The sequence below is a fragment of the Centroberyx gerrardi genome, chromosome 2 (genome assembly GCF_048128805.1).
Source record: "Centroberyx gerrardi isolate f3 chromosome 2, fCenGer3.hap1.cur.20231027, whole genome shotgun sequence".
NCBI classification, from domain to species: Eukaryota; Metazoa; Chordata; class Actinopteri; order Beryciformes; family Berycidae; genus Centroberyx; species Centroberyx gerrardi.
The window spans coordinates 12,314,333-12,337,353 of NC_135998.1; positions in this window are offsets into that span (position 1 = coordinate 12,314,333).

Consider the following 23,021-nt stretch of genomic DNA (forward strand, 5'->3'; position numbering starts at 1 on the left):
ACCCCATATGAGCCTCAGTGCAGCCTGAGATCTGCTGGCTGCTCCTCAGTCTAGACTGAAAACAAAAGGTGATCACTTCTCAAGACACACTTTTATAGACTGGCCTTTAAGTAATTGCTTTTCATGTTTTTAATCTTGTGTTGTTGTTGCCCTTCTTTTTGTATTACTATTTGTGTTTTGTGCTTTGTTTCTCTTGGTCTCTATTAAGCACTTTGTAAAGGCTGTTTTTTTTTTTTAGAAAAGTGCTGTATAAATGAAGTTTATGATGATGATGAGGATGAAGATGAGGATGATGATGATAATGATGATGAGGATGATGATTATTATTTGTTAAATTTCACTTAATGTGCACATCTGCATAGTGTAGTAAGAATATTAATAATTTATCATTATGTAATATCAGTGGTGTTATTAACACATAACACACAGATGGCGCTCATAATGGTCCAAACAGTCCAAATTTCAGATATGATGGTGCAGTTTCAAATCTGCTTCATGAAGAAGAGAAAAAGGAAGAAGAAGAAAGCAAATGTCCAAGCTGTTGATAGGATTATGTCATCTCTTCATATCCCTCCAAATTATACTTACACAGCCTCTAGAAATTAAGGGTTTCATTTCAATCTCTTTATCCATTTTGGATAAAAATGTTGCCACATGCAATTCATCAGGCAATATTTGAAAATCATAAATCAGTCTGTCCTGAAAGAATGACCTATTTTATGAGCAAATGTGTTAAGATGACTCCTAACTTCAATACTAACCCATAGGGTGCTTAACTTTCAGGTCAGCAGTCAATATGGGAGAGTGGGTGTCATTTTTTAAAATGGTGGGTATCTCATTATCGAACGAAACTCTTCAAACTTCACATTTCTCCTGAGAGGCCAGATTGCAGATGTTTTCGGTGCAGAGCCCCTGTAGCAATTTGGGGTCCACAGGGACCTGCAGTGACGGTAGACAGTCTGAAACACTGCCCACCCTCCAGGGCAGAGCTTTAATGGGCCCTCCTATCAGTGCTGGGAATCAAATCTGCAAATTTGTGTTTATTTGTCAGCCTGAGTTCTAGACTTTAGACCCTCTCCCCGCATGTCATTATCAATTATCCAGAAAGAGTTATAGTCTGCAGGAAAGATAGGCAGGAGGCTGAAATGCATCTTAAGTTCTAATGGCTTGGGTCTTATTTTAACTACTGAAGTTGAATTGGGCCTATCGATCGGGAGAGTTAAAATTCTGTGTGTGTCGTCAAGCTGCCCAGTCTTCATCCAAAGACCAAAAACATCTTAATTTGCTTTCTTGACATTCATACGCCGAATCTGACTGCTGCTGGATAACGAAACAAGACATCTGCTTGTGATCAAAGACGGGCTCAGTATCTGGCACAGTTAAGAAGAGCAATATTGCAATCTAACCCTCCTTTTACTGTGTCTGCTTTGCATGATGTGGTTATTCGCCTCCAGCCTTGTTTTGCTGTGGATTGAGGAGAGGACAAAATAAAGGCGACTGCTGCAATTTCATCCCTATTGGCCCCTTGGCAAATTGGCCCTTTATCAAATGGGGGCCTCATCTATCAGGCCAAAGACGGGTATTGAAATTGCCCCGCCGGCCACAAATCAGACCAATGGATCGGCCTTTATCTGAGACAAGGCCGTCATCACTCTGTAGTGGCTGGAAGGGGAGGAACCAGGCCGTTTAGGAGCCTATCCTGCATTTCTGTGCTGATGGATGTGGCCTGCTTGACCTCCCTGTGACCAGCAGCAGCTGGAGGTGGGCCAAACCGTTGCTTAACCTGGATCATTATCTGTGTGCATGTGTGTGTTTGATTCTCTCTCGCTCTCTCTCTGCGAAACTCTTACGTTGTACCACTCTCTCTGTCATTCGTTCGCCTCCCGCTCAACTCTGTCGGCCTTTCTCTCTTTCTCCTCCTCCATTACTGTGACTTCTCGCCCTAATTTCCCTGGCTTCCTAATCTTTCTGTCTGTCTGTCTGGTTGTCTGTCCGTATCTCTTTCTCCATCCCTCTTTTGCTCCTTCTCTCTCTCTCTCTCTCTCTCTCTCTCTCTCTCTCTCTCTCTTTCTGACACACACACACACACGCTCTCATTCTCTTTCCCCCTTGCCACTCTAATTCCACCCTCCCACTGCCCACATTCATTTTCTTTGGCCAATCAATGCAAATGGAGAAAGACTATAATAGAGGACAAGACAAATGGATGCTGTATTGTCAGCTGTGCCTCCCCAGTTCTAAACATTGTTCTGCCTGCTATGATTTATGAAAAGTTATAGTCAGGTAATACTTTAGCCTTGCCATATTCCGCACAAGCAACTATCTTTAATGGGAAGCTATCTAAACTGCCCGGATGGTATTATCTTACTGTATATTCTTGCTGCCAATATGAATAATATAAATGTTATTGCAAATGTTATTCCTTCTTATATTAGAGCTGGACCAAATACCATGCAGAGTGATGAAATGATGGCTCGTCCCTGACTGACTCCAATTGACATCCCGATCGATTTACCCATAGGTCAAAAGGCATGAAAAAATTTCCAGTCAACAAGTTTGATCACAGAAGTGCATAACAGCGATACAGGATGATCCTTCTGACCTATGATCTATCATTCACTGGCACCCTTCCTTGGCAGCTGGCTTCTTTACGCATCCTCTCTGATCAATTTCATGAGTTATGGGTTTAACTAAAAGACCATCCACAATCTAATCCTCTTCTTAATTATGTTTTAACTGCTCTGCTTTTATTTGATTAGATTCAATCACAGTGCAATTAACCCACCATGATTTTATTCATACTCAATCAGAGATAGGGATATTATCTTTATACGCAGATTCATTAACATAAACCTGCTTTGTGTCGTTGAGCTGATTCGGAAGCATCGGAGACCACAAAAGGCTTTTCCCCTGCACAGAAGAAATATGCATGTATCAGTTTCAGGTCGAATGGCATTCTGGTACTCCTTGTATTCTCTAACGTGGCAAACCCCGGCCATCTGGCGCTCCCTGCAGTTTAAAACAAACACTAAGAATTATCTGTGAAAACTATTTTTACCCAGGTCTGTCACGTATGAAGTAAGTACGCTGCATAATTCCACTGCTTGCCCTTGGTGCAGGGCGGAAAAGTGAAGCACGGTGAAATGCTAATCAAATTTACGAAAACCAATTCTGAATTCTGAAAGCCTTATCCCACCCCATCCCCTTGACTCTGTATGTGTGAGGTGTTATCAGTCCCTTGGGGAACGCGGGGAAACCTTGGCCTGCGCAGTGCTGGGGAAGGGAAAAGGGAAGTCTTCAGGGGGAAGAACACCCACACACACAATGGACGCCTGCAGAAAGTAAAACAGGTCAGGACTCCAGTGGTCTGATAAGGCAGAGGCCTCATGAATTAAAGAGTGGTGGAGGAAATATGACATTTTTCTTTTTCCATTCTGTCTATCGGGATTACTCACTTGCCAGTGAAATTACCTGGAGAGAAGCTGGTCCGATAATGGACTGCCAAAAAACGCGATTCACTCTAGTAATTTCTCCCTCCTCGTAAGGGCAGATTGGCATTGAAAATTCGAAACACCTTTACTGCCTTGTGGGAAATTTGAGAGACAGGGGAGTTACATTATCATAATAGATCATTTGTATCTACTTAAATACCCTTTTTTCCTATTGTGTAACAGAGCCTGTGCGTCCCCAAATCATCCCCCGTTGGAGGAATATTGGATTTACAAGTCTCATCACGCTTAGTACAAGGAGCCATCGTTCCTAAAAAATTCTATATGTTTACTTCTATTACAGAAAGGCTTCACAGTAACAGTAGAGTTTTCTCTTCTGAGCAACAGTGCTTTCCAAGTGACTGAACCCACTTACTCTTCAGACAAAAGGCCAAAAAGGATCCTGTCCTGTTGTTTTAGGGGGAAAAGACCTTTGTTCTTCTCCGTTCCCTCTCCAGAGAAGCAGATGATTGATAGGGAAGTTGTAATGGCAGAGGAGGGCAGGGATAGACAAGGCAGTGGGTCTTCTTTCTCTAATGATTGGTTTAAGTGAGTGCTGTAATGGGCTAGGGTGCCAGGGCCGGTGATTTACGGGACCTCTTCCTGTCGTCAAGCCTTTGAGCCAAGCTGTAGGGGCTGAGCAGAGAGTTCAGGCGTTCCTTTTGCAATAATATCTGCTTCATAGAGAATTAAACTATAACTCTTGCTCGTTCCCGCAAAGCAAAGTTTGGCTTCGCATACTTATCACAGAGTAAACACAAGAGGATCGGCCCGGTCCCAACCTAACCTTTAAGTGAGAGGGGTGGGTGGCGCCATGGAGGTGTACCGGCAAAATGATGAATGATCCTCACTGAAAAAGTTGAATACAATTTCTTGCCATGGGCCCCAAAGTTGAAAGTTTGAGACTTAAACGGTTTGGTGTCCCAAAAAAAGAACTCCACCCAAGTTTTATCGGATGCCTCTCAAGCAATATACATAAAACAGTTATTTCTCACTTTGAAAAAGGTCATAATGCCCTCCATGGAGTCTTTTGATAGGCAAACAAAGTGAGGGGGAGCCTGAGGGATGGAATCGTGGGTAAATAGCTCCTCTAATGGAGTCCTAATCTGTGGAGGCAATCTGGAGAGAGCTGCCCCTGGCTGTGCCAGTTGGGATGATGAGACAGAGGTGACAGTGTGGCAGTTATTATTAGTGGTATCATTGATCAGACAGCCGCAGCGGCCGGGTTGGAGAGGGATGATGGATTTGGTGGCTCCAGCCCAGCTAAGCCATGAATGCTGTCAGGGATGAGTCAGGGAGGGGCGGTATGTGTCCATGGAGAAGAAGAGACAGCGAGAAAGAAAGAAAGAAAGAGAGAGGGGGGGGATAGAGAGAGAGAGAAAGAGAGTCTGGGGTGTCATTTGTACTTCCATAGAAATTAAATGGAGTTTTGTTCATAGTTCAGAGATGATAGGCTCTTTTGGAAAGAAGGCATCCATCTCAGGCAATGAGATGTTCCAGATGAGGATTTAGGAAACCCGCGAGACTCTGATGAGTATCTTTTGAGTCTGACTTAACCTGGAGCTTTGCCAGTTTTGACCCATATAGCTTTTTTCCCCGATCTGTCTTTTCCCTCTGTTATGGTCCTCAGGGTGCTGGTCATAAAATTAATTCTGCTCAAACAATGTTTGTTCCGTCTAATTCTGGCATTCCTAAGGTAGCTTGCTCTTTCTGAGATAAAGAAAAATGGAATTGGGCCTAGGATGGAAAGACTGTACTTCATTGGGTGTTTTTGCTCATTTCATCTCAATAATTTCTTGCATGAATAATGACATACAGAGAGAATCCCAAAATGGAAAGAGAAAAAAACAGAAAATAGATAGTTAGAAAGAGTATGAGAGTGTGAGATAGAGGGAGAGAGAGAGAGGGAGAGAGAGAGAGAAAGAGAGAGGGAGAGAGAGAGATACCAGCTAACTCCTGTATATTGATTTTAACTTTAGAATGCATCAATTCCTGTGTTCACTGCAGTATTTCATATTTTACTTTATCTTACTCTGTATGTAATGCAGTTTATATCTAATGTAACTTCATTGCAATGTGTTATGTGCTTCATGTCTGGGCCTCCAGCCTGTGAGGAAGACTTACTTGGGTCTTCATCAGTAGTGATGGACGTCCCGTCCCCGTCCACAGCGAGGGTGTGGGCTGAGTCACCAGCCAGTTCAGGAAAAAGATTCAGAAAAGCAATTATTCTACTTCAAATATTACATTTCACCTATACATTTATTCCAATTTCAGTGAGTTTTTCTTTCTTATACTGCTGCTCTGTCATTCATGATATGTGATCAGTGTTTCTTACCTCCTGGAATTCCTTCAGGTTTCTCCTTCTTTGAAAGAGACTCAAACTTAAGCTTCCCCCATTTATGCTAGAGAAACTGGGGGTGGAAGTAAAGTGAAGAAGACAATGAATCTCTGAGGACAAGTTTTCATCATTAATGGCCGGCATTTCATGGCCGATACTGAATAATTTGTTCTAAAGGAACTTGATCCTCACTGTCTCAAAATGCAGGTTCACCAATGAATGTTGCTGAAGCATGGCACAAATGGTTGTTGTGAAGTCCAATTGAATGAGCTTTTTTTTGAAGGTCTTTACACAATGTTCAATAGCAGAGAGGTTTTTCCTTTTTTATCTGTTTTTATTTGAATTCAATATGAATAATTATATTTTCTGCTTTGTAGTTACCAAAGTTACAGCTTTAGTAGTTATAAATAATGTAGTTGCAAATCTAAGTCCATCATACTCACTCAGTACATTGAAAACAGGATCTCAGTGGCACAGATCCAGACCATAATATTGCTGTGTATCGACTGAAACTGCAACTAATCTATTTATGAATTTACAACTCCCTAGAGCATTACCTCTTGGCTGTTCAACTCTCGTTGCTTTGAGTGTGTTACTAAGGTTAAACATTTCCTTGGATTGATATTATCACAAAATACATTACTTTCTACTCAGTTGGTTGAAAGCTGGCCAGAAATGAGAAGATCACGATTACCCAGAATTCCATCCTGTTGGAAGAGTGGATGCTGTCCTTTATAAACCCAGCAGGATGATGACAGTTAAATGAAATGATAACCTAAACTGGGCTAGGATGAAAGTTAAACTAGGAGCATCTGCATTGTTAAGGGGAAACTGGCAAACAAAATGTTCTACACAGATGAGAAAGCAGTTCCAACAGTTTTAGAGAAGCCTGTCAAAAGCTTAGGAAGGTGGCATGATGCAAGCTTAAAAAATATCCTACAACACACACTGGTTCTTGCAGTTTACTATAACCATGATGTAGCTTATACCCTAAATTAATGTCAGCGATGAATAATAAAGACTGTTTCTGGTGATTTGATTGATAAGATAAATCAGCTTTCACTATACAATCTCCAAGCCATGAATTTATTATACTTACATTTTTTAAGTTCCGCTGAAAGGAACTATTCTCATACGGGCCAAAGTGTAATTTTTTTTCTCTCTCTCTCTTATTTCTCTTTCATAACAGAGTGTACAAAGTAATTTAACAGTCAAATAAATAAATAAATGTCAAACTCCTAAAATAAATTACAAGAGTACAACAAGAAGTCACTACAAGATAAAAAGGACAAGACAGAAGGTAAAGGGGGAATCTGGATCGGCTGTGTCCATCCGTCCATCAAATGTGTTAAGAACCTTAAATGACAAGGGCCAGATTCAGGAAATAAGGCAGGAGGTAGTATACTATATAGAGCATGGAGAGGTCAGGACTCCCAAGCAAGTTAAAACTGTATTAAAACAATTATGGGTATGTTGTTTCGACTAATGTTGCCCTTAACAGCATATGAGATACCTATATCAAAGTTAGAGGATCTAATTAGCTTGTTAGGAAATAGCTCGGAGTCCCACAGTGTCTTTGTATGGGAAAATTATTTTAGAAGTGCCTCTATCTAGCCAGAGAGAGGAGTTTTCAAATAAGATTGGAAATGACACTGACAAAGAGCTAACAGTGAGGAGTGAAGCGCCTACTGTATCAGCGGGGCGAAACTGTAACCCAGGAGAACACTGTCAGGTGAAAACCCTGTATCACCAAAATGTCAACTTTTCAGGAAGAAAAACAGCCTTGTTTTAGCTTGATCACAATGCATGTTTTACTTTATCCTGTGGATTTTCTTTTGGTTTCATAAGCTCAAGACGTCTGAGAATTTTCTCAACCCTCCCCACCCATGTAGTCCTTCAAATTAAGTGAAAACATGAAAATCACCAAAATTGGAGTTACATGGTTTTCACAGGACACAGCATAGGGCAGGTCTGTTTATGTCTATCTCTCTCTCTCTCTTTCTCTCTCTCTCTCACTCTCTCTCTCTCTCTTTCTCTCTCTCTCTCACTCTCTCTCTCTCTCTCTCTCTCTCTCTCTCTCTCTCTCTCTCTCTCTCTCTCTCTCGTTAATCAAATATCCCTCAAGGTTTGAAGAAAGAGTGTATTCATGATGCTACTGCCCACGTCTCAAAATGCCTTTTTTTCATGTCATATCTACATTGGCGTAAACCGACATAAGTAGAATTTCAAACTCAGCAAATAGAGAAACAGTGAAATAAATCAAACCTAATTCAGAGCATAACATCGCCTTAAGGCACCCAATAATCTTGCATCTCTCACAAATTATGTTACATCTTCTTTCCAAGTGGTTTGACAGATAGAGAATCGATTGTTTTGACAGTATCTAATAGACCACAGTTAGACATTTGCATTGGATAATATTGAGATGTGATCATTTTTGTTTCTTTTTTTCTTTTTAATCTGTAAGGGGATCCTTAATTAATAATTTGCACTATTTTTTGCAGCGAATGGTCTGGCAGAACCCATTTTTGAGCTTGGATAGTGCAAAAAAACCCCAGGTGGGGTTGTTTGATTATTAAGCGACCAATCACTATAGTCATGGGCAGTGCTGAGTCATGATGCAGTGATGCCACCCTTCCAAAATAATGTTGGGGGCAAATGGAACTAGCATGCACATCAGAGAAGAGCCCTTTTAATCTATGATTTGAATAAATTGTACGTGCTTGATTGAACTCTTCCTTGCAGATTTCCATCATAAAATAGGGAGCATTTTGCTGCTAGTGGGACAGCTAGCTTTGTTGTTGTTGTTGTATGTTGTTGGGGGATTTTGATAGAGGTAACACACAGTGAAGAGCGGAAGTGGAGGGAGCCGCCCAGCAATCGCCAGAGTTAATGGGAGGATTATCCAGCGGCCAACATCCACTAAACTAGACTACCCAGTGGGTAACATTTGAATTTATGGCTTTATTCCAGTGTATTAAACTGTATATTGATCTGTAGTATTCTAAATATACTGTGCTAGTACTTGGAAAATCCTCCTAATATGTGATGTAGGCTACTTATACGGACATAACAACATAATGTAGCCTAAGTAGAAAGTGTGCAAATATAATGTGTAAATATAGTGCTGACTGCTGACTTCATTTCCTGCTGTTTTCTTTACTGAAATTTAATTTGCCAATACACAGGATGTAACAGTCTCTTGTACCATAATCCAGGTCGAGCATTCATACAGAAGCCCAATTCAGACATCAACAGAATGATGCACTAACACACCAACTGTGACTATAGAGGACAACAGGCTACGTCATAAATCTACAGGACCCTCAGACAGGCAGCGCCATTCACCAGCCACCTAATCTAAATGTTACAGGGTTGAGTGTGTGAGTGCAGATATGTCATTGGGGTTTGCAAGTGGGCAAATCCCAACACAGATGTTTCGCTGAATTAGTCCCACAACACCTCTAGAGATCTCAACAGTGAGTTCTGGCACCCCAGAAACCCGTCTGTCAAAGCCAAAACACTGCTATAGTCACCTGTGCTTTGCTTCCATAGTTCCCAAAATGATCTACTAATTTTTAAACTCACTATTTGTAGCAATAAGCTGACCCTGCTGGCTTGGAACCATCCACTCAGCACTTCAGAAACCAAATTCTATCAGTGATTATAGGGAAGACTGATCTTCTGGCTTGAAACAGCCGGCTCAGCAGTTCAGAAACCAAACTGTATCAGCAAGCAATTATGTAAAGAGCTGAGAACAGTGTACGACTACTCTACTCACTCCTGCTACCACAGCTGTGCTACCATATATATAAATCCTGTGTTATGGTACATTCAGATTACATGCTACAAAGCAACAGAAAGTCATTAATTTTCAATGGAAGCCGGCGACACAAAGCTACAAACACCAACGCGTAAAATGTAGCAGCGTGTCGGGCGAGTTCAGCTACAAACTGAAGTTCAGCTGGTTTCTACTTTTTTACACGCTTTGATGATGCGGTGAAGGGTTAACCAATCTGAGAGGAGGGAGGGTTGGCTAGGCCAGTTATATTTACTTTATTATTATGTACTTGATTAATTATTTCAATTGACAAGAACAATTATTTGCTAAATTGCTGATGTATTTACTCCACAGCCATCTTTCTTTTCCCTGATGGCGCCTATCATACAAATGCAACGTCTTGGGTTTGAAATCGGCCTGTGTTTCTTTAGTACATCCCTTCTCCCCCATCTTTACAGTCTCTTTTCACTGTGAACTGTCTAATAAAAAACAGAAATGCCATGAAGATAATCTTTAAAAGGGCACTTCCCCAGAGATGCTAGGGGGGTCCAGGGCATGATGTTGGAAAAAAAACTAATTTCTGGTGAGTTTTGTACCAATCTAAAATTACAGGTATAACATTATATGCAATAAGAACTTTGAAATATCACCAATACCAAAGTATTTTGATAGCTTCCATTTTCCAGAAACTGAGAAAAATATGTTTCCATACGAGATAAGAAAGCGCTCAACCAGTATTAGTATGTCAAAGCCAGTGTTGATATTCAGTATTTGAAATTTCCACTTTCATCCACAAGTAGCACTGTTGTATCACTAAGAGTCAATGCTCAACTTTTTTTACCCTGATGAATTCCAGGTGAATCTGCACCAGGCTGCTGAAAGTGAAGAGGCATTTTGAGAATCACTTTATTGATAGTTTGGCATGCTGTTTTTTTAAAGTATGGCCCATATTCAGACCAAAAGTAATCACACAATTAATGGTGTTAAAAATGAGACAAGTAAAAGTGTTTACAGGCCTGATTAGTATGCAGTGCAGTTTGGCATCTCAGAAAGTTTTATTCCAGACATTTTATCTGTTCAGATTGGATAAGAGAAAGAGGGAAGTGCCTTACGATATTTTGGAGAGGATGAAAATATTCCTTAAATGGTCACTGCTGCCCAATGTAAGCTCTTGAAGAGAGGTGAGGCATGTGCACCAGGGGAGAAATATCCAATATATAGTGGAAATACTGTGGTATTAATGCCCTTTTAACTTATAACTCCTCAGGCGATCAGTGTTAATGATGTCCATTTAGAAACTATCTCTGTGTTTCAGTCTGAAAAGGGCACCCAGGACAAAAGGGCAGGGCCATTAGCCTCCCCTGCACCCCCCTGTGCACCTACGCCTATGTCACACGGGCATTTTTGGATTTTAGTCATTAGCATTTCCTCATCAATGTCTTAACAAACTTTAGCCTACCTTTAAACCAGAACAAGACAAGAAACTAAAAATGATAGTATGATAGCTTTTTTTTTTTGCCTTGGAACAGGTCACTGATCACTGCGGTTCAAGAATCCGCATGAAAAAAGAACCATTTTGGTCCTTTAATGGTCCAGAAATGAAGTATTCACACAGAAAACGCTGCAATGTTGCAGTTCAGAGCACAATGCCACATGAAGTTGCCTGAACAAGCCCACAGTACAATTTACTCTGATTCAGTTTTCAGTTTTGGAGGGATATTGGGATGACATGCTTATGAAGACCTGCGGACGTGTGTCTGCAGAATTCTGAATGTTAGCAGTTATGCAACACAGGAGAGATGACTCTTGCCAATATAAGAAATGCTGGTTAAATGCTTTATGCAAATATAAACATAAACATATGAAACACTATAAATGCAAGAGAATGTACATTTTATGTAGGATCTAACCTTTCATCACTGAAATAGCCTTTGTTTCAAAGACAGTATGGAATATTCCAGAATTGTATGCAAATACTTGTTCCAAAAATATGCTGAATCATTTGAACCAAAGTCACAAAATTACAAATCGCCTTAGTACTCAGTAGAACATGATATAGAGAACATAATGTCAGTAAAGAAAACTGAGAGAAACACTGTCACATCTTGTAACGCTTATGTTAGATACTGGAGGGAAAGTTAGTAATTAATTATGCATTACATTTATATTAGGGGTGTCACGATTCCGATTCTAAATCGAAAATCGATCGAAATGAGCGTTCGATTTCGACCTTCGAAACCACAAGCAGGTTCGCGATTCTCCCAGTATTTTTTTTCTCTCCACCCCTGCCTACTTGCACGCGTCTGAAGAAAAAAAAAAAAATTTCAATGATGACACAGCATAGCTGCTAGAGAGCGCCCGTTCTATATTTCACTATAGTGCCCAAGAGTGCCCGTCATTTTTAAATCATTTAAAATACTTCAAGTTGTCATCGATGAACCGGAACCGGAAAATACTGTATATCTGGTGACACTGAGACGTTTGATTTCCCCCGAGTTTAGTCGTCCTCCACCGGTAAAAATGACTTCGCCGGCTAAGCGTCACGCTTTTAAAACCTTCTGGAAGCTGTCAGATTGTGCTGTGAGACAGAACCTGACCTGGCGTATGTAGTGGAAAGTTACGAAGACATTGTGAGTTGAAGTCTTTTGATCGAAATCGCTTGTTCTTGCTCGGGACCTCTTGCAGCGGGACCTACCTGCTCTCACCGCCGCAGACGGATGCTGTTTTCCGGGAGGCAGTGCGCCGAAGAGTCGGTAGGAGGACTGGCTGGGTTGCAGCGACTTTTATCCATATAAGTTTGGCGACTATTATTGTCTGATCTTATTACTGTGTGGGCTGAAGCGCTGGAGGTTTTGTATGTATTTTGAAAGCTTATCGTTAGCCAAGATAGGAAGGATTTGTTTTGTTGCCATACTGTGAATGTTGACACTGAAGTAAGGAGACGCCCTGAATCGCCTTGCCATGTATTTTGTACCAAATTAAAGGGAAAGTTATGTTTTTTTAAATGGAAAAACTTTGAAAAAATTTGACCATATGGCCTTAGTGTGGTACATTCCAAAAAAAAATATGGCAGTTATATCACACTTGATACCATCTTTTTAAAGAAGAATTTGAAAATGTAAATGACAGTTGTCAGGGCATAAAACCAATGATCTGTTGATCTTTACAAATCAAGACTCGATAGTCTAACAATGGCATAGCCGTCAGTGCTGAAAAAAAAAAGTTTAAATCGAAAATCGAATCGAATCGTGACATTAAAATCGAAAGTCAAATCGAATCGTGGATTTGGAGAATCGTGACACCCCTAATTTATATGGTTTGTATTTATACTTGAATTGTTTCATTAAGTACTTACAAATGTATCATTGTGTATTACAATACTTTTACATAAGTTAGTACACAGGCTAAACCATTTGAAAAAGGCAGTGAAAAGTGAAGTGTTGCTACCGAAGGTAATCATGAAGGATGTTAAATAAAACATCTGATTATATCCCACTCCTGTGTTTGTGCCAGTCTAAGGCAGGAAACCTATTTCATCTTCCTCCCTCAAGAGCCTCTGTTTGCTATTCAGCAGGATGCACCTTGTAATGAATGAGACTCTTAATTGTCTTGAATCCTCCAAAGCCAAATTAATCATAAAATACACTCACATGTGGTCGTGTCACCATCGTGCTGCTGGCTGAACAATAGGCTGGCTTGGCCACTTGTGTGTCATGGTGATACCGTACGGGTGCATAGCATCGTGTTGGGTGATGAGCTGATGATGAGAGGGGAGAAGTGGCACCTCATCACCGACAACACATTCAGGACTGTGTCAGTTTTTCTGCAGGTCGAGCTGTTGGATATTTATCCTGGGTGAAGCAGAAACAAAAGACTTGACATAATGATCTAAGCGATGTTACTTGTACTCTGAAAAGACATAAAAAACAGCTTAGCCCTCTGCTGTTTTGTTGTTATTTAGCTGATAATAAACTAGTTTAGATAATGAACCAAATTGTATTCCAATAGATACATTGCATATAATATCATAACCTATAGCTCTGATACCTAAAACACTACTGCGGTATTTCATGATAATGTTCCCCATTATTCTATCTGTGGCAGAGCTAGCCTCCAACAGCAACATCCAGTGCATTTTTTTTTGCAGATTAAGCAGGCCTATATCCAAAATCATTTAATTTGCATCTAAAGAGAAGAGAGACACACCTCTAGATAAAGGATATTACTTCAATAGCAAACCCAAATCTCTGCTCCTCCATCCCAAAAAAGGACAAAAAAGATATTTACTGTTTGTTATGGAAAACCTCCTGGCAGACTGTACATGGTCAGTGCTTGAAGGATAGTGGTTTCCTGGTGAATGTGATTAGCTAGGGGCTTTATTACCCTCTGTAAAACACTCCAGACTTAATGTGCAATAGAGCTCTTTTTTTTCTTTATGCGCTGCTGCAGTGTGACCTGTCCTCTCCTCATTACAAACATGCTGGGCCTGCAGTTCAACACCTCTCCACTCTCCTGGCCTACACTCCCTTCTTCCTCCTCGCTGTCCCCAGCCTCCCCCCCCCCCCCCCCCCCCGCCTCCTACCTAGAGCTAACAGGGGTTAAGCGCTTTCATATGTCACTCTGACATATCCAGGGACTAGCAGGTAAACACTCTGGCAGGCACTTGCACCCGTTTGCTTCAGCTCTTAGACAGTTCAGCTGTTTTTGATGTCTTGATTAGGGAGGTGGACAGCAGCAAGGGCGGATATTTCATTTCACTGTTGGGGGGGACAATAAACAGAAAAATTTCTCAAGAGCAATTCCTGAAGGGGACACCAAAGGTGCCGCCAAAAGTACTGTTGTATTAAATGTATATAGAGGTCCATTATGAAACATTTCCATAAGCACTTCATTCCTTTCTTATGAAGATTTTATCAAATTGCCTTTGATATTACTGGGGTCTTTCTACTTGGCGTTTCGGTGCACTGAAAAATGATCGGATGTCTGTTTTTCTTTTCTCTGCCATTTTAACTGACTGGCTGGCTGACAGACACACACACACACACACACACACACACACACACACACACACACACACAGCATGCAGGTTATTTACAGTAGTAGGTGAGATGCAACACCCATTAACTGAACTAAAGCTAATATATGCCTAATTAGATTTAGTTTTCCCGAAAAAGTAGATCTCTAATGTTTTGCTGTGAATGTGTAAAAGTCCAGAACGCTATGAAGCCTGCCAGAAACTTACTTCAGGGTCTTTTTTAAGAATTAAGTCTTCATTTATTTCCAAAATTATAAACAAAATTACATAGTGGCAGCCATTTTACATGCAGTAAGAAAAAAAGAATATACTTAGAACCTAATTACGTAGAGTAAGTTAATCTTAAATAGCCTATTATATTATAGAAATATTACTGTTACCATCTACAAAAGATAATTTTGGTATGAAAACCCGCATTTTAATTTAACCAAGTATCCTGTATCATAAATACATGTCTGGCATTTGTAACAAACCAAACCGCTTGAAAATCGGTCGAAAATTCAGTGAGTTATGAGGATTTTAATTGTGGATAGACCTCCTGCCTCCATACACATACATGCATTAGGAGACGCGGCTGCTCCGTACCAACACGCTGACGCACAAGATTCAACCGCGAGGTAATGGAGCGAACAAAATGTAGTCTGGTTACAATTGTGAATGTGTTTTATTCTATTGAGTGGTAGAAGTAAAGAAAAATGTCTGACACATCCTTTGTTTTAAGTTAACCTTTGCGAAGTAGCTTCTTACTGGAGGTCTGCCACCACTGACACACTTCCAGAGATCCTCCACAGACACTCGTACCGAGGGCTAATGTGTGTGTGTGGGGGTTCGGGGAGGCAGGTAGGCAGTGGACCAAACCACTGTGAGGCATATGAGAGGGAGGGGGGGGGGGCGCAATCTTTAGAAACTTAAAAACGCATTGTTTTGTGTCTATAATTAGCACAAGTGCTTTCAGTGCATATTATTATATTATTTTAAATTATATAGTTATGTTTACAATGATATATTGAGGGGGACAACTCTCTGTTTTTCCCAGTGATAGATTTCCAGGCCTGCTTTGTTTCCATGTTGTCATGCATCCATTACAAAACTAGAAATGTCTTTGTGAGGGACAATATTGAGGTTCAAACCAACAAAGATCTGTTATTGCCAGCCTCATACTGTACAACTCAATTCTTGAAAAAGGGTAACAAAAAAATCTTCTTCTTCTTCTTGGCTGGGTGAGTCTCCACTCTGGTCTCTGATGTCACCACTTTCGCTGCTTTCTGGGGAAGAAAACAGAGAGGTCACCTCAACCCCAAACTCAAACAATGGCTCACCCAAGAAGGTTTAAAAGGATATGTTCGGCAATTTTGGACCTAATCAGTATAATTTGTCTCTTACATACCTGTAGTACTTATCTTTGTGGAGTAGTAGTGATTGAGCGGGGGAAGCTGCTCATTTGTGCTTCCACGTGCTTGCTCTGTCCATGGTGCTGTCCTGGGGCAGAGGGAGGGTGCTGTCCATGGTGCTGCAGGCTTGTCAGTACTGTGTTGGGGCCTCCAGCCAGGTGCTGACTTCAGGCTGCCTTGTGCCTGCTCATAGCCTTTTAGACAACTTAAAATGAATCTGTTCTGGGTAAAACCCCCTAGATCTTAGTTGTTATGGAAAGAGTGAAATCTTGTAACATGAGAAGGACTCAGACAGAAACATTGTAAAAGTACCTATGTAAACCATTAAATATATTTATATGATTTTGAAAATCAGATAGTTCAGTCAGTTATTTTCACTATTTTCAGCCCTTTATTTAAACTGTCTGCATTGCAACATGGGTTGGACCAATTATTGTTCGGACAATCAAGTTGCTTCTAGTGCAAAATCCAGCAATCTGAGAGAAGTTCTTGAATCCATTGCAAATATTAACAGAATAGAATAGAATAAAATAGAATAGAATAATATATGCAGTTTAATGTGATACTTTCATTGATCCTCATAGATAAATCCTTGTATATGCATTTTAAGCATGGATGACCCGTGAATCAAACTGCTCCCCCTTGTAGTGTTAGTGATATAGTGCAAGATAGATATTACTCATTACCATTGGAGCTGAAAAGTAATTGAAAAGGTAATTGATTCCATTTTTGCAAGTGCATTTCTGACCAGCACCGGAGGTTACAGGCAGGGTCTGCTGCTGTTAGTTAGCCTCTAAGTGGCTCTGCGTGGATCACAGAGCCCTTTAGTGAGCGCTGGAGGTGCAGCGGCTGCAATGCAATCTGTTGCTGTCCATCCCACTTAACCAGGGGTTGAGGTGCAGGGAGCTGCTGTGGGGAGCTGCTGCCTGGTGCTGCTGCAGAGGGGAGGATTACTGAGACACTGAGGGACTTTGTTGTGTATCTTTGGCTCCTGAATGCATACTAATCCCCATGTCACAAGGCTGGAAAAGGAGATCTCTTGACCTTTGGTAACCTCACACACACACACTCACACACACACACACACACACACACACACACACACACACACACACACACACACACACACACGTACTACCACAATCAAAAATGTTGTTTTTTTTATTTATTGAGAGATTTTCTTCTTCTCATTTAATTTTTATTAGTTTCAAATGCTGTGTGCATCATAATGTGTGATTACAAAACAAATAACGCTCCTTCCCTTATATTATATTGTCTAATTGTTGAAAAGTTGTTAACATACTTGTCGGTAGCTGTCCTCTTAGTTTGAGAAACGTTGTCAGTCTGTGTCTGACGTGCCATGCACGCTAATATAAGACAGATAATTATCCGCTACCCTCTGATGTTATAAAAGTGCTAATGACAGAGTTTCCTTTAATGACCCTGTGAATGACTTCATGACAATGATTCATCAAGCGCTCTTTAATTGAACCTGACTGTTAGTCATCATCTCTAGCTGTATGGAATCTGTCTGGAAATATAATTCACTGACTGGAAGATTACACATTAATTCAAAAGGTGATGGGTACTTTGTCTCCCAAAAATGACACCTTTGCAAGTCTGGTTAATTAATGCAGTTTCTTTAATTTCTTGACAAAGGTAGGCGCCCCTCAGGTGTATACATATTCATTAAACTCAAATGAGGTGATCACATAAAATTGTGGAAGCCACGAGGATAAGTTTATTTTTATTTAATAAGATAAACACGTTTTGTTCTTCGTGAGTTACATAGCTCTAAATTACTGTTCTGCTTGAATCTGTGGGGTTTTGAGAGAACAGTAATATCACAGGAAAACCAGGTGGAAACTATTATCACGCCTCTACCTGATCTCTCACCATTGAGTAGCATGTACCGCTGCTCCATGATAACCACAAATCTCCAGGCGTAATCACTAAGATAATGGAGAATCATTTCCTCTGAAGAGCTGCCACTCTTAATAATTCCTTCAATTCAGAAATAAGCTATTCGGTGAATGGAACACCTAAGAGATAGTCACTTTTTTAGGCAGCGATGGTAATGATCAACCTATCTTTTACGAGATAAAATAATCACTTTTTTTTTTCTGGTGCACATTATATCTAATGGCTGTGTAGGTGGTCATGAACTTTGCTGCTGGTTCATGTCACCACATCAAATTGGCCACTCTTTCAGCATTAGCTACTTTACAGTGTATAATGGCTGCTGATGACAGTTCAGCCTTGATCTGAGCTCTTTCCCTGAATGCCTGTTGTCGGTAATGGCTGAGGGAGCAGTGCAGCGGGCAAGTAAAGACCACGGCAGGTTACACATCAGTCTTCCCTGGTGGGGGAAAGGTCTCGCTCGGAGACTGATAAATGTTAATTACTCCACCCTGACACCGGCCGACAGAGGCCGGAGAATACAATGCAGACAGCAAGCAGAGGGCAAATTACTGCTGGAGAGTGGGGCTGGATATCAGCATTGTTGCATGTGTGGATATGTGTTTGTGTATGATTATGTGTTTGTCAGAGAGAGAGAGGTGTGTAAGCAGTAAGGGTGTGCATAGGAAACTTGCCTCCACAGTTTTGTAAATACAATAACATTTCATAAGCTGGTCTTATTGCTCAGCAAGCCACCCCATCCTCAAAAAAAGTAATTACAATTGACATGACAGCATGATTTCCCATATATTATGATATAAATATTCAAACAAGACCCAGTCTTAAACTGGATTTAATTAATTACAATATCCACATTTTCTGCAACACTTTCTGAAACTGATCCTGGAGTGGTTTCCAGGAGTAAACCAGGACCAAAATCAACCAAGTTGGGGTGCACACTGTTCATTAACAACTCATTCTGTTATCCAAAGACAGAATGTTATTACCATGTTGTATTATTATTACACTTCTTATTTTGATGGTGTTTCAATGGAGTCTAAAGGCATTTTATAAAAGGTGTCTGGACCACTTGGACAGAGTATTTGCTTACAGCCCACTGTAATGCTACAGCTTTGTATAGCTGTACCATTATTTGGGTCATTACTCTCTTTTTGAGCTGACCTCCCTTTTTTTTTTTACAATCCTGGTATTCATTTTTTCAATTTTTCTCCCTGTATTTTATCTTCAAGTTGTGGTTTGTCATCCTTAATGTGTACCAATAAAGTACCAATCATAAAGAAATGGAGCAGGAGCGTGTGGTCAGGGCATATTCACAACATACCCAACAAAACTTAAAACACTTTTCGTTTCCACTGGAAACGTGAACATTTTGCAATAGGACAACAAGAGAGGTTTTCATGTGGAGTAGCAGCTTATTCTCCATACATTTGTCCTCATTAATAAATACAGATCAGCTAAGAGCCTCGCTCCTAGTCTGACCAAAGGGGTACAAATGTAATTCAGCTAATCAATACTTCAATGGCTTTGCCTGTAAGAGAACACATGCTCTGTGTGTGAACCAGCTGCTGTAATACTAATCAGAGATAAGCTAGTATCACAAGTGGAGAGATCTTCTCTTCAAATGATCTCAGAGAGGCTGATATAGCCAGCCGATGAGAGTATGCAAACATCTGTGTGTTTGTGTGTGTGTGTGTGTGTGTGTGTGTGTGTGAGAGAGAGAGAGAGAGAGAGAGAGAGAGAGAGAGAGAGAGAGAAGACAACATCGACACAAATGCACAAACGATTTAAATGAGTTCGAAATAGAGACATATACAGGTTTAGAGTGATGTTAAAAAATACCACCTACTACTCTGGTATTTTAGTCAGATGAAATATTACCAAAATATTTTTTTATTACAAATGTAACCAATTTTGTGAAAAGGTATCATGTGGTGCCATGGAGGTTGTCGTCAGTCTCTTTAGCAGCACAAGAGAATTTCCTTTTACCTCTTTTCATAAACTGTGCAGGCGAGGACTCTGGCTTTCTTGGGAGCTTTGTAATGTCTTCAATGTGATCCACTGAACTTGCATGCAGACATGGACAACTAATAGCATGTGTTAAATATGCAACACACAGGGTTGGGCAGGCTACTGTTACTAGTTACCTCATTAAAATAGTAATCAGTAACATAATCTAAGGGATTACCCAAACTCAGTAATGTATTCTAGTCACTTTCAGACTACTTTGCCATATTTGAGGTATAATGGTACAAATAAGAAAAAGTGGAAAAAGTTCAGGAAATGTATTTTCTTCTGTGCCACATTTAAAAAAAACGTAGAACACAATTTGTCATTATTTAAATGGCCTTGTGAGTTTCTCCTTTCACCCTAAAAGCATTTCCAGAAGTAATCCTCTCATTTTCCACAAGTATCTGGAATCAGAATACATTACGTTCTTATTATTTTGAATGCAGTCTAGTCCGTTGCTACCCAACGCTGGCAACACAAGGGTCACCTGCTCCTCCTCTCAGAATAGGGCAATGGGAATCTCAATTAATTAACCGTCTCAATTAATCCGAGAGTAAATTTATGAATCAGTTCTAATCAGCGGGTTGCAGATTTTGCACAGCACAATGAACCGCTATGTTTCCTAATGACACAATAAGATCAGTGAGATAGTTTAGCATGCTTGACAACATGTTTACCTCAACGCTGCTTCTCTCGTACCTTTCTGTCTGAGCAACATTCAACATCCCTCTGTCTCTGATTGACCTCCTTAGCCCCTCTTGTGCTTTGAAGAATATTTAAAAGGTGCATCACATTGTGAAGGAAAACATGTGTTTCACAACGACATCTTATCTTTTATTCATAACGTCATCAGCAAACATAGTGCGCTGTATAGGCCTTAATACAAACAGTCATTGTCTATTCGCCTTTCTGCTTAGGTTCTACTTTTATTCATTGAAACATTACTGTATAATTGGTATAAAGAACCCAGTGCGCTTCTGCAAGGCTTGAACAATGAAGAGGACTAGGTGTTTCACTCTGGACTTAGAATGAGACTAACCAGACTGACCTGATTAGAGAGATTTAAAATGATTTGAAATTATTTTATAACCTTGTCACTATGCGGAGCAGCAAACAAAAACAAAACAAAAAGAGAAAACTATAATGCAGTCCAGAATAGACTGTCTATGGATAAAGAGAAAAGGGAACACTCTCAAATCAGCCAAAATGTCAGCCTGTTTCCATAGACAGACTATTCTGGACTATCTGGGTTAAGAAGTTGTCTGCATTACTGTGTTATTGTTCATTTTCTGGTTTTGTTTTTGCTGCCCCCATTGTAAGAAGGGCATGAAATCATTTTAAATCATTTTAAATCTCTCTAATCAGGTCAATCAGGTCAGCTTCTGGAAATGATCCTTAATAACCATGCACATTTGTGTGAGTGTGTGCATGTGTGTGTGTGCGTGTGCGTGTGCGCGTGTGTGTGTGTGTGGTATGTGTGTGTATGAGAGAGAGAGGCAGAGAAAAGGGAGAGAGAAATGGTTTAATGATACCGGTACTTGTCTCACTGTCTCACTCATTTCATTTTCTCTCAAGACGAAGCAGGTGGCTTCAATGTCTGATGGCTCCACTGCATCATGACGAAAAGCATATGTTTAACTGCTAAATCTTTTTTGTATTAACTTATCAACAAACAGTGCAGCTGGGTTTCCAGCAAACCCCGTCTGTTCAATCAATATTGATTGAGGAAGAACACTTTGATTAATACTGCATTCAAAGGAGAAATCGAGTCCTCGCACTGTACTACTCCCATTTGCACATTTATTTACCAGTTACCGGCTATATTGTGACATTTTGAGCCATCATGCTCTTCATCAGACGTGAAAGGCAATGACACCGCCTTCATTAAAAGAGAGGTCAGATAATCAGTCACCTGGTCAAAGAAACATCATCAATCATAGTGCATATACATCAACACATTCAAATATACTATACTCAATAAAACATTGTGACATTTCATGATACAGTATTTACAATATTTACAATATATATCATTGCAAAATATCGAGCCTGTCCTCCCCCAAAAAACGACCCCATAGGTTGTTTGTACAAGCAGCTTATTACGACCTATAGTTATGTTTTAAAGTTAAGCGACCTCTAGCGGTCGTGTAAATAACGACAATGTGCTACGTTGGTCTTTGTCTACGTTACGTGACTGTCACGTTTCTCTCTCAACATTGAAATAACACAGTGGAAAGTAAGGGTGTTGTGGGATTCCCAGCATTTCCAAATTTAACCATGACCAAACCATTTTCCTAACCTTAACCAAGTTGTTTTCATTTCACGTATTTTTGTGAGATCACGTTCGTTGGAAACGCTCCTGTGGGTCGTTTTCATTTAGTTGGAAACGCTCCTGTGGGTCGTTTTCATTTAGTTGGAAACACTCCTGTGGGTCGTATTAGAGGGTAGGAACAAACGACCTATGTGGTCGTATGGGTTGGAGGACTTGTTGAAAATATCATGCAAAGTAAAGCACCACACTCACAATGTATACACAGTTATCCACCAACTTGAGTCAGACATGACACATCAGTAGGCTACATTTGGTCTAAGCAACCGTCACAATGACGTCCTCCTCATTTGATACTGAGCATGACTCAGAAACAGGTGCCAACTCTTACTCAAGTGTTTTTTTTTTGGACACAGCACATCAGACAAGATGAGGCAAAAGAGAAAAAAAAAAAAAAAGTGCAGGTGAGGGAAAGGCTCATCCAGTAAAGGATCCATATCCTACTCACAGGAGGGACCAGAGGTGCTGGATGTTATCAACTTATCAACTAAGACCATATCTGATATTAACTTAGGCTAAAAAAAAATAGGCTACTGCTGTAGATTTTCATACATTTTAAGAGAGAAAAACAGGCCTTTTGTTCTATTTTTTTTTTTGTTTGGATATTTTTCAAGGCAGCAACCATGAGACACCAGGAATGTTGACTGGTTGAGACAAAGCCACACCAAGCCTACCTGCTGCACCACACACACACTTCAGAGGTAAAAACACATTTATTCCCCCTGAACAGAA